Here is a 17,288-nt window from a genome sequence, read left to right on the forward strand (position 1 = left end):
TTTGACATCTCTTGGCCTGTACTTGTTTGAATTTGGGAGAGGAGGGATCTAATTAAAATTTTTAAATGTTGAAAAATGTTGTCAGTGCAGATGTAGAAAAGTTGTTTCTCATGGTGGGAGTGTTTAGGACAAGAGGGCACAACTTCAAGATTGAAGGGTGTCAGGATAGAGATGCGGAGAAATTTCTTCAGTCTTATAAGGGTGGTAAATCATTGGGTGTATTTAAGGCAGAAATTGATGCTCATTAGCCAGGACATCAAAGATTATGGGGAGAAGGCCAGGCAATGGGGCTGAATGGGGAAAATGGATCAGCTCATGATTGAGTGTCAGGGCAGACTTGATGCCTATTTCTGCTCGTGTCTTATGGTCTTAAATCCTGAAACGTCTGGAAATGTAAAGTACTTTTTAAATTAATTAAGACCCTTGTTAAGAAAATTGTTATAAAAAGTGTTACCAGATCAAACCAGCAACCACAAAGAAGTTATATCACACAGGGGTAAAGATGAGCAATTACTTAATTAACAAAAAAATTTAGCTTCAAACTTTAATTCAAAATCCCTCCCTTTTATAACAATGCCCACTGGTTACTATGCAAATTTTTATAACAGTGTAAAACTAATAGAGAGAGAGAGAGAGAACACAAAATTCAAAGAGAGGAACAAACTGCTTGGTCGAGATCCTTCTGGCTGCCTTTTGAATGTTCATCCTTTTTGAAATCCCAACATTCTAAACTGCCCTCTAGATCATGACTCTTGCTCTGGGCCTTCTTCCACTCCACAGCACCACCCAGTGGTGGTTTATTGTCCAAGTCCAGAAATTTTTAGATAATTTTCTGCTCATGCTCAGTCCATCTCCCACTCTTTCAGCAGTCCACCTTCACCTTGGCTCTCTAAGGCAAACTCATTTTTTAACATAAAACCACACAACACATAGGCCAATACACAACGCAGAACTCTGTAACAAAAGTAAAAAAAAAAGAGGTTGTGGCCTGCAAGATCTAACCAGCAGCAATACAATCAACTGAAAGATAAATCATGGTCATGGTAATATAGCTCAGTCTTCCATTTAATATTTCACCTGAAGGAGAATATGATAAAATGATTATAAAGCACAATTGGAAACTTACCAGGTGGATTGCAAAGATGATGAATTTTCCTTCAGTTCATCCAAATAATGGTTGCTTGTCCATGGAAGAATTTGTCCATTTCAGTGGCTAAGCTCTGAAAATTTCCAAGCCCATGTCTTCCATGTAGATAATGTGTGGTCCAATTCATGGTAGCAACCTTTTGGGGCACATGGGGGAGGGGGTGAAAGAACACCACACCTGAATGCTCTTACCATTCATCCTAGAAATATCCTAATCCCCACCCCACCAGAATCTGATGTTCCCAATGATCAACCCAACCATTCAAGATCACCACCTACCCCCAGTTGAAATGTCAACCCTTTTCTCACCATCTTATCTTCCTGGCTGCAGAGTCCATCACTCTCAGGAGTTGAGAAGAAATGCCTTTTCTCACTCAATATAGGATTGTTCTATTGCACACGACATGTTGGCCTCGTGGAATGTAACTTTGTAGAGGTGAGGCTTCACAAGATTTGTTGGTTAGTGTTGCATGTTTAATATGCCTCTCCAGGCCCCAAAATCCTTGACAAGATGCAGCCTACTTGGAGGATGTGGAAAGCATCCACTCAGGAATCCAGTGTCTAACATAAATTCTAAACCTTTGAACTCAAAGTATTCGGTGAAACCAAATGAGTGATGGCAAATAATTACTGTTGTGGTTGTTTATCAAAGAATAGAAAGATATTTGTTTGGAGAGGTTCTATTCACCATTTCCAATAAATAAGGCAAACAGTATTTTTTGGAAAATTGATGGCTGAAGAACAATTTGCTGAATCCAATCATATATCTCAACCATTATTACTTCATTCTACCAAAACTCTTGACTATTTGGGGCATTTAGCAATTGAAGTGTTTTTTTGCAAAGTGCCATTTCATTTTGGAGCAAACAAAAGTTTATAGTTGGAAGGGCAGCAGCAAAAATTCTGTTAAACTATATAAATTGTCTCCCCTTTATTGATTTTGTCAAACTACATTTCATTTTTTGTTTTGCCAGAGAAGCTTTTCAAATGTGAAGAAGAATTGTGATGGGATGGTACATTCAAAACAAATGACCATTGACAGTGATCTCTCAGAATTCAAAGAAAATAATAGTGATGAATTTCCAATGGTAAAACATGTTGAAGGCCAACCTCAAGATGCTTTACATTAATAAATGGTCCACTCTATTCAGTGAGAGCTGGCGATTAATATAGGTGTATCACAGATCTATTTAAAACAAATTAATAGATGAATATCTAGTCCCTTTTATACAGAGCTTGAAAGCTGGGTTTTGTTCACCTTCTGAGGTCTGTGGGGGGGGGGGGGGGATTGAAGGTGGATTGGAGGGTCTGGACTTCCCTGTCTTCGATCTGCAAAGATAATCTCAGCAGTGGAGTGTATCGATGTGGGACCTATCTAAAATGGTTGACCCATGTTGCCAGGTCAAAATGGCAAGGGAAGATGATGTAACAATATTGGGACCAGAAAATGTTCATACAGTAGTGACAAGAGAAGGGGACACTACTAGGTGCATAGGGTGCAAATGTCAGCCCTGCCTGTGTGAATCAGATTCAGAGGGTCTGGACGCAAGGGTTTGCAATCACGTGTAGCTTTTATTAGCATGACATTTTATAAAAGAGCATGGGAAAATGTTAAACAGTACACAATTACTACTCCTATGTCTTATGGAGATAAAAGTATGCTAAAGGGGTACTGTTTAGTGAATTTATAGACACTTCATCTGACATCTCACACTCCATCACTGAAACTATCTGAGTGAGCAGGAATCCCACTTCAGATGGCTAATGGACAAGCACTAAGGACCATAATCTCAAATACTGCATTCTCTGTTCACAATGTGGTCTCCTCAACATTTGAAGAAGTTAACCACAGACTGGGGGAATATTTTGCAGAGCAAATGTGCCAGTTTGCTGCCTCTTTAATTCCTCATCCCTCTCTAATCTTTCTGACAATACTCTCTTACAAAGTTATAACAAAGCCCATTACAATTTTGAGGAACAAAACCTCATCTGTCTGGGAACAATACAGCTTTCCAAACTCGAGATCAAATTAAATCTTTGTCTGTATCAGAACTGGCTAATTTACCTGTCATTATTTAGGCCCATGTTGTGTTGTTGTTGGTATACTCCGGCCTGCCAGACATATCCAATAACCTCTCAACAACAAATTACATTGAGAGCAGGGGTTGCTTCTAACAGCCTCTCTAATTGCCACCATTAACATATTTAGTCTTATTTTATCAGATATTCCTTTGTCCTCCCCTACCGTGTCACCTAAATAAAGCTAATTTGATTTTTTTTTCAGTTCTAAGAGTCCAAGACATGAAATGTGAATTGTTTCCTTTCTAACAGATGCTACCTGAACTAATAAGTGCTTCGTAGAACCATATAAAACTGCAACACAGAGACAGGCCATTTGGCCTTTCTAGTCTGTGCCAAAACATTATTTTGCTAGTCCCATTGACTTGCACCCAGTCCGAAACCCCCAGACTTCTTCCGACCATATATCTATCCAATTTATTCTTAAAAGTTAAGTGATCTGGAAATTACCATGTCAGATGGCAGCTTATTCCCTCTCCACCACTCGCTGAGTGAAGAAGTTTCCCCTAAATCATTCCCCTTTCACCCTAAAGCCATGTCCTCATTATTTATTTCTCCCAATCTAAGTGGAAAGAGCCTACTCACTTTTACTCTATTTCCCTCATAATTTTGTTAACTTCTATCAAATCTCCCCCCATTCTTCTACACTCCAAGGAATAAAGTCCCAACCTCTTTAATCTTTCCCTGTAACTCAACTCCTGAAGACCCGGAAAAATCCTAGTGATTCTTCTCTGCATTCTGAATCTTACTGATATCCTTCCTGTAGATTGGGTAGGCCAAATTTGGATTATCATGTGCAGTTCTGGTTGCTAATGTCTTGAACAACCTCACCGCAACATCCCAATTCCTGTGCTCAATGCTTTGATTTATAAAGGCTAAGTTGCCAAAACATTTCTTCACAACCCTGTCTACCCATGACACCACTTTCAGGGAATTGTGTATCTGCATTCCAAGATCCCTTTGTTCCTTCCCACTCCTCGATGCCCTACCATTTACTGGGTATGTCCTTCCTTGGTTTGTCCTTCAAAATGCAACACCTCACACTTCTCTGCATTAAATACCATCTGCTATTTTCTGGCTCATTTTTCCAGTTGATCGTGATCCCTCTGCAAGCTTTGAAACCTTTCCTTGCAGTCCACAACTCCTCCAATCTTACTACATCCAATCATCATCACACTTGCTGATCCAATTCATTACATTATCATCCAGGTTATTGATGTGGACAACAATGATCCCAGCACCAAACTCTGAGGCACACCACAAATCACAGGCCTCTAGTCTGAGAAACAATCATCCACTACCACACTCTGTCTTCTCCCATTAAGCCAATTTGAAATCCAGTTTACAACCTTTCTATGTCTGAACCTTTGGAACCAACCTCCCATGTGGGGCCTTGTCAAAAGCCTTACTAAAGTCCATATAGGCAACATCCACACCCTTAGCTTCATCTACTTTTTTGGTAATCTCCTCAAAAATCTTTAGGATTCATTAAACATGACCTACCATGCACAAAACCATGTTGACTATCCTTAATCAGCCCTTGGGTGTCCAAATACTTCTATACCCAATCTGTCAGAATGCCCTCCAATAATTACCTACTACGACATCAGGCTCACTGACCTGTAAGTTCCCGATTTTTTTTTTTTTTTTAACAATGGAACAACATGAATTGCCTTCCAATCCTCCAACATTTCACCCGTGGCTAAGGACATTTTAAATGTTATCTTCCAGGGATCCTGCAATTATTACACTAGTCTCCCTCAGAGTCTGAGGGAATATCATGTCCGGACTGGGGGATTTATCTACCTTTATTCACTGTAAGGCAGCAAACACTCCTCCTCCATGATACTACTCCTTGTTTCCCTCCCTTATACACTATGCCAGTTTCCTAAGTAAAAACTGATGCATTATTAAGATCTCCCCCATTTTGTGATGCACCCCACAGACGGCTACTCTTACTATAGTTTATTTTAATATACTTGCAGAAACCTTTTGGATTTACCTTCACATTATCTGACAAAGCAACCTTGTGTCTTTTTGCCTTCCTGATTTCCTTAAATATTTTCTTACATTTTTCTACACTCTTCCAGTACCTCATTTGTTCTTTGTTGCCTATACCTACTCTCTCTACCAGAAGTAAGTGAGGATTTTTAGGAAAGGTATTATAGGGGGTGCTCAAATGTCCACTAATTGAGCATCAGTGGATGCTGCGAATAGATCCAGACCTGAAGTCTGGCATCTTTGGCTTGGCTTCGCGGATGAAGATTTATGGAGGGGTAATGTCCACGTCAGCTGCAGGCTTGTTTGTGGCTGACAAGTCCAACGCGGGACAGGCAGACACGGTTGCAGCGGTTGCAAGGGAAAATTGGTTGGTTGGGGTTGGGTGTTGGGTTTTTCTTCCTTTGTCTTTTGTCAGTGAGGTGGGCTCTGCGGTCTTCTTCAAAGGAGGTTGCTGCCTGCCGAACTGTGAGGCGCCAAGATGCACGGTTTGAGGCGATATCAGCCCACTGGCAGTGGTCAATGTGGCAGGCACCAAGGGATTTCTTTAGACAGTCCTTGTACACTATTACCTGATTGACGGGACCCATCTTCCTGTGTTCTCATTCTCCAGGCTCACGGGTTTGCATACATTGATTGCCAGCAAGTTTAATACAAAACAATTGATTGTCAATCTGCATAATATAAGGATTATATCATTGCTGTTAATCCGCTCTTTTAGCTATCAATTTGGCTTGTCTGGCTGTCCCTTACTTGCCTGCTGTTACAGATCCTTGTGCAAAATTGATAAATATCCATTAACCTCCTGTCCCCTATCCAGTCAGATAGAATCAAACTAGAAAATTAATAGAAAATACTGTGGAAAATTTTCAAATAAGTGAGGATTCACATGTGAGTGGAAAGAAAAAGTTTGAAAACCACTGTTTTAATTGTACCTTTTCTTTCTTTGGCTTGGCTTCGCGGACGAAGATTTATGGAGGGGGTAAAAAGTCCACGTCAGCTGCAGGCTCGTTTGTGGCTGACAAGTCCGATGCGGGACAGGCAGACACGATTGCAGCGGTTGCAGGGGAAAATTGGTTGGTTGGGGTTGGGTGTTGGGTTTTTCCTCCTTTGCCTTTTGTCAGTGAGGTGGGCTCTGCGGTCTTCTTCAAAGGAGGTTGCTGCCCGCCAAACTGTGAGGCGCCAAGATGCACGGTTTGAGGCGTTATCAGCCCACTGGCGGTGGTCAATGTGGCAGGCACCAAGAGATTTCTTTAGGCAGTCCTTGTACCTTTTCTTTGGTGCACCTCTGTCACGGTGGCCAGTGGAGAGCTCGCCATATAACACGATCTTGGGAAGGCGATGGTCCTCCATTCTGGAGACGTGACCCATCCAGCGCAGCTGGATCTTCAGCAGCGTGGACTCGATGCTGTCGACCTCTGCCATCTCGAGTACTTCTGACGTTAGGGATGTAAGCGCTCCAATGGATGTTGAGGATGGAGCGGAGACAACGCTGGTGGAAGCGTTCTAGGAGCCGTAGGTGGTGCCGGTAGAGGACCCATGATTCGGAGCCGAACAGGAGTGTGGGTATGACAACGGCTCTGTATACGCTTATCTTTGTGAGGTTTTTCAGTTGGTTGTTTTTCCAGACTCTTTTGTGTAGTCTTCCAAAGGCGCTATTTGCCTTGGCGAGTCTGTTGTCTATCTCATTGTCGATCCTTGCATCTGATGAAATGGTGCAGCCGAGATAGGTAAACTGGTTGACCGTTTTGAGTTTTGTGTGCCCGATGGAGATGTGGGGGGGCTGGTAATCATGGTGGGGAGCTGGCTGATGGAGGACCTCAGTTTTCTTCAGGCTGACTTCCAGGCCAAACATTTTGGCAGTTTCCACAAAGCAGGACGTCAAGCGCTGAAGAGCTGGCTCTGAATGGGCAACTAAAGCGGCATCGTCTGCAAAGAGTAGTTCACGGACAAGTTTCTCTTGTGTCTTGGTGTGAGCTTGCAGGCTCCTCAGATTGAAGAGACTGCCATCCGTGCGGTACCGGATGTAAACAGCGTCTACCTAATTGACTAGTTATATGCACAGTTTCATAACTCCAAAGCAAATGGGCCAATAACAATTTTTCTCAAGCAAAATATTTCAGTAACAATTGGGTATAGAGCAGTGATTCTCAACCTGTTTTTTTCCCCTCATTCACATAGCACCTTAAGTAATCCCTTCCTAATCACAGAGCATCTCTGGCATAGGGATTAGTTTAGGTGGTATGTGAGTGGAAAGAAAATGTTTGAAAACCATTGCCCTACATCAAGGTATGAATGATAAATAACACTATTCAAAGTCCTAAACAAATATAAATTAGAACTGTTTTCATATTAAGGTGAGAAAGGTGAACTTGTTCGGGGCTGATAACTGGATCATTCTAATAAATGATTTTTTCCAAGCAATGTAAAAGCATCAAGGGAATCATGATTGATTGATTATTGAAGGAAAACGTAAGTAACCAATTAATTGTATTAAGTTAATGTTTGCTAATTGATTATGTGGAAAAATATGTTCAATGTGTGTTATTTTGACTATGATTTGATGTATCTCACTAACCAATATAGTCAATAAGAAGAAAATGCATAGCCCTATAAACTGGCATGGGAATAGTTTCCAGTATGACGTGGTTAATAAACTGGCAGCTGTCCCACTCCAGTTAAAGAGTGCTGAAGTCTGTCATAGGAGAGTTGCAATGTTGAACTGATGGCTTTCTCAGAGGGATGGAGATCACCCAAAGTACTTTGAACAAGTGTAGCAGTATATTCCTTGTACACTGGAAAATATTGGCATATCAGACAATATCACCAAAAGTAGGTGGTCTGTTTATTGTTTGAGTTTAGTTTGTGGATGGCACATGCATTTGGCGTGTTGTAGATGGTGAGGAAGGTTGAATCAGAATTTGTCATGAGCATGTTAAAGAATTTATTATTTTTGCTGCAGCATTATGATATAAATATTACGTTCCAGAATAAATATTCTTTTATAAAAAAGAAAGAGGTAGTGTCTGCGATTAATTGTCCATTCAGGAATCTAATGACAGAATGGAAGAAGCTGTCCTTGTACACCATGATGAATTGGTGATGATGCAAACACCCCCTACCCTGGATTTTTCTGGCATCAATGTCTGTTCTGTGTGGTGGAGGGTGAAATCATCAGGCTGTAGCATTGTGTCCGGAATGCCCTCATTCTGCCATGTATCGGTGAATCACATCACACTCCTGATGTCCCTCTGCTGCTGTAATGTGGTTCTCAGTTCATTTGGTTTGTTTTCCAAGTATTAGCATTGTACATTAGCCACTAGGATGGTATGGAATGGAGGCATCAGGGCCTAGCATTTTGGTTTGACCTGTAGCCCTTCTCTGTGTCTGCCTGTAGAATCGGTTACTTGTGATTCCTGCATTTTTTAAAAAAATGACCCATGGTTCAGCTGTTCATGTGCTGGCTGTTTGAATCTCCCACGATCCACTGGAGTTTGCCATTCCAAACAATCGCAAGATCTGCTAGTGTCAGGTAAGTTGTTTTCTGTGGCTCTGGGTTTGAGTTGCAATAGGCTTGAACGGGATAATGTAATGATTCCCATCGGAGCTGCATGCAAAGAGTCACGCCTGTAAGGCATAATCTTTTTCCAGTCTACAATGATATATAGATCAGATGGAAAGTTGGGCAGAACAATGGCAGAGGCAATTTGGGGAAGTTGAATTTTTTGCAATAAATAGTAGGGCACTCCCAAATCTTAATAGAGTGTCGGACTCTGGCTTTACCTTACTCTTAATTTAGTCTATGTGTGGTCTGAATGAAGTGATAGGAGAAGGTATTCAGTTCAACAGTCAATTTATTACACAGCACAAGAATAAAACTTAACACAGCTCTGGGTCAGTCGTTAGTTCATAGGTCACCTGCACAGTGAGCTATTCCCCAAGACTGACTCCTATTGTCCAGTTGGCTCAGTTTATATAGATCAACCTTATCATACAGAACAAAAGTTGGCTTCCTTTGCTAGATTTCATTATCATACAGAACAAAAGTTGTCTTCCTTTGCTAGATCTTTTTGCATAAGGGTTATCACAAGTCATCTCCTGTTTTACAGATATCTGGGGTGTAGCACTCCCATCTTAATCCTCCAGGCCAGACTATCCTGTTGATTTGATCAGAAATTAATTCATCCCCAGATATTTCTAATCACCATTCTGCTCCTGTCTGGCCAATTTCTGCTGTTCTCTTTAACACCTCCTCATGCCTTAATCTTCCTCCTAGACTGGTTTTCCATTCCATCCTCAACCGATGGTCAGAACACTTCCAATCTCTTTTCAGTACCAACTGCTCAGTCCAAGATTCCGCCCTGCTCCAGCTCCCTCAACAGCCCCTAAGGCTAGAGCTGGATGAGGTTCCCACCCTGGATGAGACATATAAGGCAATCGAACAACTGAAAAGTGGCAAAGCAGCAGGTATGGATGGAATCCCCCCAGAAGTCTGGAAGGCTGGCGGCAAAACTCTGCATGCCAAACTGCATGAGTTTTTCAAGCTTTGTTGGAACCAAGGTAAACTGCCTCAGGATCTTCGTGATGCCACCATCATCACCCTGTACAAAAACAAAGGCGAGAAATCAGACTGCTCAAACTACAGGGGAATCACGTTGCTCTCCATTGCAGGCAAAATCTTCGCTAGGATTCTACTAAATAGAATAATACCTAGTGTCGCCGAGAATATTCTCCCAGAATCACAGTGCGGCTTTCGCGCAAACAGAGGAACCACTGACATGGTCTTTGCCCTCAGACAGCTCCAAGAAAAGTGCAGAGAACAAAACAAAGGACTCTACATCACCTTTGTTGACCTCACCAAAGCCTTCGACACCGTGAGCAGGAAAGGGCTTTGGCAAATACTAGAGCGCATCGGATGTCCCCCAAAGTTCCTCAACATGATTATCCAACTGCACGAAAACCAACAAGGTCGGGTCAGATACAGCAATGAGCTCTCTGAACCCTTCTCCATTAACAATGGCGTGAAGCAAGGCTGTGTTCTCGCACCAACCCTCTTTTCAATCTTCTTCAGCATGATGCTGAACCAAGCCATGAAAGACCCCAACAATGAAGACGCTGTTTACATCCGGTACCGCACGGATGGCAGTCTCTTCAATCTGAGGCGCCTGCAAGCTCACACCAAGACACAAGAGAAACTTGTCCGTGAACTACTCTTTGCAGATGATGCCGCTTTAGTTGCCCATTCAGAGCCAGCTCTTCAGCGCTTGACGTCCTGCTTTGCGGAAACTGCCAAAATGTTTGGCCTGGAAGTCAGCCTGAAGAAAACTGAGGTCCTCCATCAGCCAGCTCCCCACCATGACTACCAGCCCCCCCACATCTCCATCGGGCACACAAAACTCAAAACGGTCAACCAGTTTACCTATCTCGGCTGCACCATTTCATCAGATGCAAGGATCGACAATGAGATAGACAACAGACTCGCCAAGGCAAATAGCGCCTTTGGAAGACTACACAAAAGAGTCTGGAAAAACAACCAACTGAAAAACCTCACAAAGATAAGCGTATACAGAGCCGTTGTCATACCCACACTCCTGTTCGGCTCCGAATCATGGGTCCTCTACCGGCACCACCTACGGCTCCTAGAACGCTTCCACCAGCGTTGTCTCCGCTCCATCCTCAACATCCATTGGAGCGCTCACACCCCTAACGTCGAGGTACTCGAGATGGCAGAGGTCGACAGCATCGAGTCCACGCTGCTGAAGATCCAGCTGCGCTGGATGGGTCACGTCTCCAGAATGGAGGACCATCGCCTTCCCAAGATCGTATTATATGGCGAGCTCTCCACTGGCCACCGTGACAGAGGTGCACCAAAGAAAAGGTACAAGGACTGCCTAAAGAAATCTCTTGGTGCCTGCCACATTGACCACCGCCAGTGGGCTGATAACGCCTCAAACCGTGCATCTTGGCGCCTCACAGTTTGGCGGGCAGCAGCCTCCTTTGAAGAAGACCGCAGAGCCCACCTCACTGACAAAAGGCAAAGGAGGAAAAACCCAACACCCAACCCCAACCAACCAATTTTCCCTTGCAACCGCTGCAATCGTGTCTGCCTGTCCCGCATCGGACTGGTCAGCCACAAACGAGCCTGCAGCTGACGTGGACTTTTTACCCCCTCCATAAATCTTCGTCCGCGAAGCCAAGCCAAAGAAGAAAAAGAAAAGATGCCTTAATCTTCCTCCTAGACTGGTTTTCCATTCCCTTTGTTTCTTGCAGGCCATTCTTTGTTCTGGTCTGGCCTATGTCTCCTGTGCTACTCACCACCTCCTTCAGTTTGAGCATTCCTCCTAAATCGTTTTATGCATTTCCTCTCCCTGTATTTGGGAGCAGACCATTTTGCTCAGCCAACTTTGCTCCATGCTGTGATTGCCACTTAATCACATTCCTCTTTTTCCCTGACCCATGCAGTACATATAAACTTATTAATTAATCATTTCTTTCATAATGTTTTAACCCCTAGATTCCAACAAGAGGAACCATGGGGTTTAAGTCCACAGCTTGTTCCAAGTGGCAATGCAGGTCAATATGATGTTCCTCTCCTTGATGATGATACAAGCATCATTTGCCTTTACGTGGTTAATGGAATTGGGCAGCAGGTAATGGTTTTTGTTTTGCATTGATGTCAACCATGCAACCACCATCGTCCACTTCACGTGAAAGTAATCATTCATGCTCCTTACATGGTTCATCCCCTTTCCAGAAAGATTAAATGAAAATTGCATGTTGTCATCACTGGTAGCTTAGGGGTCAATCATAGCATGCAAGTTGTTGCATTCAGTCCATCTACTGGAGTGACCAGATAAATGTGTTTGCAACGTATTACCCTTCCACGACTCTTCCCTCCATGGGGAGAATTTATTATATGTTGCCTCTTTCCAGCAGTTTACTTGTCAGTGATGTGATAGCACATGGGAATAGCAGTGCTGCTACAGCAGCGGTAATGACAGCACTGCCTTGGGCGAGGAACCGTGAGAAGCAAGGAGTGCAGACGTGTCTTCCAGCTCTGCTGGGTCCAACTGCTCGGTCATTTTGGCAGATTTCAGATTTCAGATTTATTTTCAGAGTACATACATGACATCCCATCCCTTGATTTTTTTTTCTGCAGGTGGGGCCAAATTACCACTTATTGATGGTGCAAAAAAAAACTGCACTCAATGTATACATGTAAGTAAACAAATAAAGAACTGTAAACCGATAACGAATGTAAACAAACTGTGCACTACAGAGAGAATAAAAATAATCAATAAAGTGCACAAGTAAGCCATTAACTGAGTTGTTGTTGAGGAGTCTGATAATGGAGGGTAGGTAATTGTTCCTGAAACTGCGGGGTGTGACTCGTGTTGCACCTATACCTCTTTCCTGCTGGTAGCAGTGAGGACAGAGTGTGTGCTGGGTGATGTGGAACCCTGATGATTCCTGCTGCTCTCTGACGACAGCGTTCCCTGTAGATGTTCTCTATCGTGGGGAAGGTTTTGGCACTGATGCCCTGTGCTATGTCCATCACCTTTTGGAGGGCTTTACATTCAGGGGTATTAGTGTGCCCATAACAGTCTGTGCCAACAGCCCCAAGCAGGTATGAAGTGCCTGAAGAAAGGGGCCAGTGGTATGTGCCTTATTTTGTGTATTATAGACATAACAATAAAGGAAGCTGAACTGTGTATTTTGTTCAGAGGTTCCATGATGACATAATTGGCCTTGTCTTGTTACAAAAATTTGTGTACAAAGTATATAGCACAATATTTTAATTCGTGTTTTCACATTTATTGGGAAAATCAACAGTGATTTATGCAATTACATGGAACATTTTTGTCACACTGAAAGAGGGTGAAATGCAATATTTTTTGGCAAGGTGTCTCAGATTCTACAGCAGGTTTAAGGTTTTATCAATGACTTGTCATTCCTCTGACTATCACCAGTAATTATATACTATGTGCTTGGCTACTGAAATTATACTAATTGAGATTCATTAGAAAGCAAGGTATAATACATCATTTGAATGTTTGATTGTTCAGAGTGTGAATAACAGATTCCTGAAATGCTTTCATGAGTACAACTTTAAAAAAACAGGGGTGAAAAGCTTTTATTTCTCTGCGTTGTGGCATCATGTGTCAGCTTTTATCATTACACCCACCAGATAAGTGAAGACATTTTGAAATGCTCAGCAGACTTCCAGTATTGCTATTTTTTTGAAGATTTGTTCTCCCTGACAGCCCTTGTGTTTTTTTTTATATGGTGCATTGTTTTCTCTCATCCTTAAAGGATTTGAAGTTTCATTTATTGATGGTAACATGACATAAGAATTTGTATTCTCTGCCATTACTTTGGACATTAGCCTAAGAGACCAGAAACAGCAACATGAAGGTTAGTTTTGAAGCAACAGTTAAGCTTCATTTCTCTTGCATTAACACCAGTTAAATGTGAGAGCAGCTGGGCATCAGAATAATCTCCTTTTGCTATAGAATCAGGGTCCTTATTTTTGAGGTCTGGAGTAGGCAGTACTAATATTTCAAGATAGAACCATTGTGGCTTCAAGCATTCTGTTCTTCAAGAATGGCATTGCTTAGCAATAACTATTTGCAAGTTATGTTAGAAAGTCCTCATGCTCAGAAAAGAGAAGAAAGCTGAATAGTGGTAAATGGGGAAGTTTGTGAAGGTGAAATTTAATTCTGCAGCTGGAGAAAATTGCAGCATTCAAGTAGACACCTGCCAATAGTGCAGACAAATGCAAATCATTATATTATATGACATAAGATGGTATTCTATTTAATGTGCTGGTGTCAAGTCTTCATTCAATCCCATTGCTTACAAATACATTGTAGTCATTTGTGGTTTGTACAAATACGGAGTTTAATTGTTTAACAATTCGGTTCAGACATTAAGTTTAATAATTCAGCAGTTCAGTTCAAATGTTGTTATCCACCGTTGAAAATGCGAGTTGACCTGCCAACTCAGAGGGAAAGCAAATGCCAAAACTTACACTACCAGTCTGCTGATCCTAATCTACCACCTGATGGACTCCCACGTGAACCTGAACTTCTGAATGATGGCTCGAGAACTAAATGGTGCAAACTGTGACACAATACCCCCAAAGAACCAGAGAATTGAAGGTGGTTAGGTTGTCAAGTTGAGGGTGGGTTCCAGTGGACACCCTCTGCGGCAGGACTGTGCCACCTGCACTGGTTGGTCAATGTTCAAGTGTGCTGGCCTGAGATGGTCCATAGAGACAGTCTCATGTCTGTCTCCCATGTTGATGATGAAAACCGTGGCATAGTTTTGTAGTACTCAGAAGGGCTCCTCGTATGGTTTTTGCAGAGGTGTACAGTGAGAATCTCGGTGAAGGAAAACATACTGGCAGCCCTCGATATTGGGTGGGGTGTACCTGGTTGTGAGACCATGTTGGGATTGGAGAAAGTATGCCCACCTTCTCATGGAGGCATGGTTTTGGACAGTTTTAGATGTCCACGCACTGTCAGGATGAAGTCCCCGGTACAGTAAGTTGGTACTGTACACCAGCTTGGCCAAGAAAGTTGCCAATTCCTCTTTTGGGGCAGTGCGTGTGCCAAGCATGACCCACAGCAATTCGTCCATCCAGTCTGAGCCCATGAACCATGCCTTGAGGATGCCTTCATGTGCTGGTGAAAACATTCCACTATGCCATTTGCTTGCGGATGATAGGACTTTGTGTGGTGCAACTTAGTGCCAAGCAGCCAGGTCATCGCTGACCACAGCCTAGAGGTAAACTGCGCACCTCTGGTGGAGGAGATTTCTGCTGGCAGTCCGAAACAGGCTATCCAGTGGGTGATGAGGGCATGTGCATAGGTCACAGAGGTGTCTGAGAGTGGGATGACCTCTGGCTATCTTGTGAATCTATCCTTGATGGTGAAAAGGTGCATGACACCTCTAGACGAGGGCAGCAGTCCCACGATATCAATGTGGTCAAAATGTTGGTATTTTGGGGGTTAAGTTCTACAGTGGTGCCTTGATATGTTGCTGAATCTTGGAGGTTTGACAGGGGATGCACACTCTGGCCCAGTTGTCAACCTGTTTGCGCAATCTATTCCACGTGAACTTGGCTGCCATAAATTTCTTTGTTGCCTGAATGGAAGGGCGAGCTAGGACGTGAATCATGTCAAAGATCTAGCACTGCCGGGCAACAGAGATGATGGATCTTGGCTGTCCCATAGACACAATTCAAAGGTGTATGGTGTCAGAGGGCCCAAATATCACATCCTCTAACTTTAGGTTCGATATGGCAGTGTGGTAGGCAAGCATCTCTTTATCCTCTCACTGGGTGGCCACCATGGTTGTTTAGTCAATACCTGGGGCTAAAGTGTGGATGGCTTTTGATGGTTGTATGAGATAATCCATCTACGACCTGGTTGCTTTTGCCTGCGATGTGCTGGACGGAAGTTGTGTATTCCGAGATGTAGGTCAGTTGGCACTGCTGTTGGGCTGACCAAGGATCAGACACTTTGGCAAAGGCAAACGTGAGTTGTTTGTGGTCCGTGAAAGCCATGAAATCTCTGCCCTCGAGAAAGTCGCAGAAATGCCAGATAATGAGAGTGAGAAGTTCCCAGTTGAAAGCAGTGTTTTTCTGCTTGGAGTCTCAGGTGATGACTGGAAAAAGGCAAGGGGCTGCCAGCTACCCTTGATCAGTTACTCCAGCACTCTGCCCACAGCTGTGCAAGATGTGTTGACCGTGAGAATGATTGGTGCATTGGCCAGTGGATGGACCAGCATGGTTGCCGTTGCTAATACTTCCTTGGCGTTGTCAAATGCAGTCATGACCATAATGTTCAGAGCATGGTCTTTCGGCTTGTTGGCCATGACCTTAAAGTGGTTGCATTATCCTGGCTGCTTCTGTTATGAAATGATGATAGTTGACCAGCAGCAGTTGTGGAATGTCGGTGATGGTAAAGGTCCACTTGAAAAGGCAGGAGATAAAGATGAGTGGACCCCATATGTCCTGATCCTGCTGTTGTTGATGGCAGTCAGGAAAGGCCCCTTCTTTTGGGAATGAGTCTCAATGCTCGAGGGGGGCAATGCACTGACCTCTGGTCCTGTGTCAACAAGAAAACACTGCCCCGAATAACGATCCAAAATGTAGAGGAATCCATCTTTTTGGCTGCTGTTGCCACAATCAATGGCAGGCTCAGGCATTTCCCGAATGCATGCAAGGTGGTCGGCTTCAGTGCGCTGCGGATCCCCATCTTTGGAGGTAGTTGCAACTCCTATCCTTGCTGGCGCTGTTCGAGGCTAACATCGCTGTCATCTTTTCCGTGGAGGCTGGGGCTGTCCATATCACCTGGCAAGGCACAGTCACCACCCATGGTTGCTTTTCCACTGTTTGGCTTGCCAGAGTATTTTCACATGGGCAGCTAGCCATCGGGGATCAGTGAAATCGTCATCCAAGAGGGCCAGGCGGATGTCCTTAGACACTTGCCCGAGGGAAAACCTATTCAAAGAGGAGGCAGGTCCTGTATCCATCAATCAGGGCAAGCATTTTTGATTGTGGATGGTTTGCAGTCATCTAGGCCAACCATGTGCAGCAGTTTTGCGGCCTGTCATGGTGGGAAAGACTGAATGTATGGTTGAGGAGAGTCTTGATCCCTTCATACTTGTTGTTGGTTGGTGGTTGGGACATTAATTGATATTGCGCTTGGCAATTTCCTAGTCCAGTGCACTGACCACTTAGTAGTACTTTGTGACGTCGGCAGTTTCCTGGCATATGTGAAATTGGGCTTTGGCTTGTGATGGTGATGTCCAGAAAGTGAGCAGTTTGAGTGAAACTGCTTTCTATAGACCTGAATTGTTTCCTTCTAGCATTTTGCAATTAGCAGTTTGTGGGATGTGCAATCACTGAGTTGTTTAACAATTCGGTTCGAACATTAAGTTTAATAATTTATCACTTCAGTTCAAATGTTGTTATCTATGGTTGAAAACCTGAGTCGACTTGCTGACTCAGAGAGAAAAAGCAACCGTCCAGCCTCATGATACCAGAATGTTTCTCC

At 43.3% G+C, this 17,288-nt stretch overlaps 1 long non-coding RNA gene across 1 annotated transcript in view; it reads right to left on the reverse strand.

The window, feature by feature from the left end:
* Nucleotides 1-1,209: 1,209 nt before the first annotated feature.
* LOC138741716 (uncharacterized) overlaps nucleotides 1,210-17,288 on the reverse strand; it is a 76,931-nt gene continuing 60,852 nt past the window's right edge. The window contains exon 3 of the long non-coding RNA XR_011343701.1: nucleotides 1,210-1,283. This is a non-coding gene — a long non-coding RNA (uncharacterized lncRNA). The remainder of the gene's footprint in view (nucleotides 1,284-17,288) is intronic.

This window comes from Narcine bancroftii, chromosome 8 (assembly GCF_036971445.1).
Source record: "Narcine bancroftii isolate sNarBan1 chromosome 8, sNarBan1.hap1, whole genome shotgun sequence".
NCBI lineage: Eukaryota > Metazoa > Chordata > Chondrichthyes > Torpediniformes > Narcinidae > Narcine > Narcine bancroftii.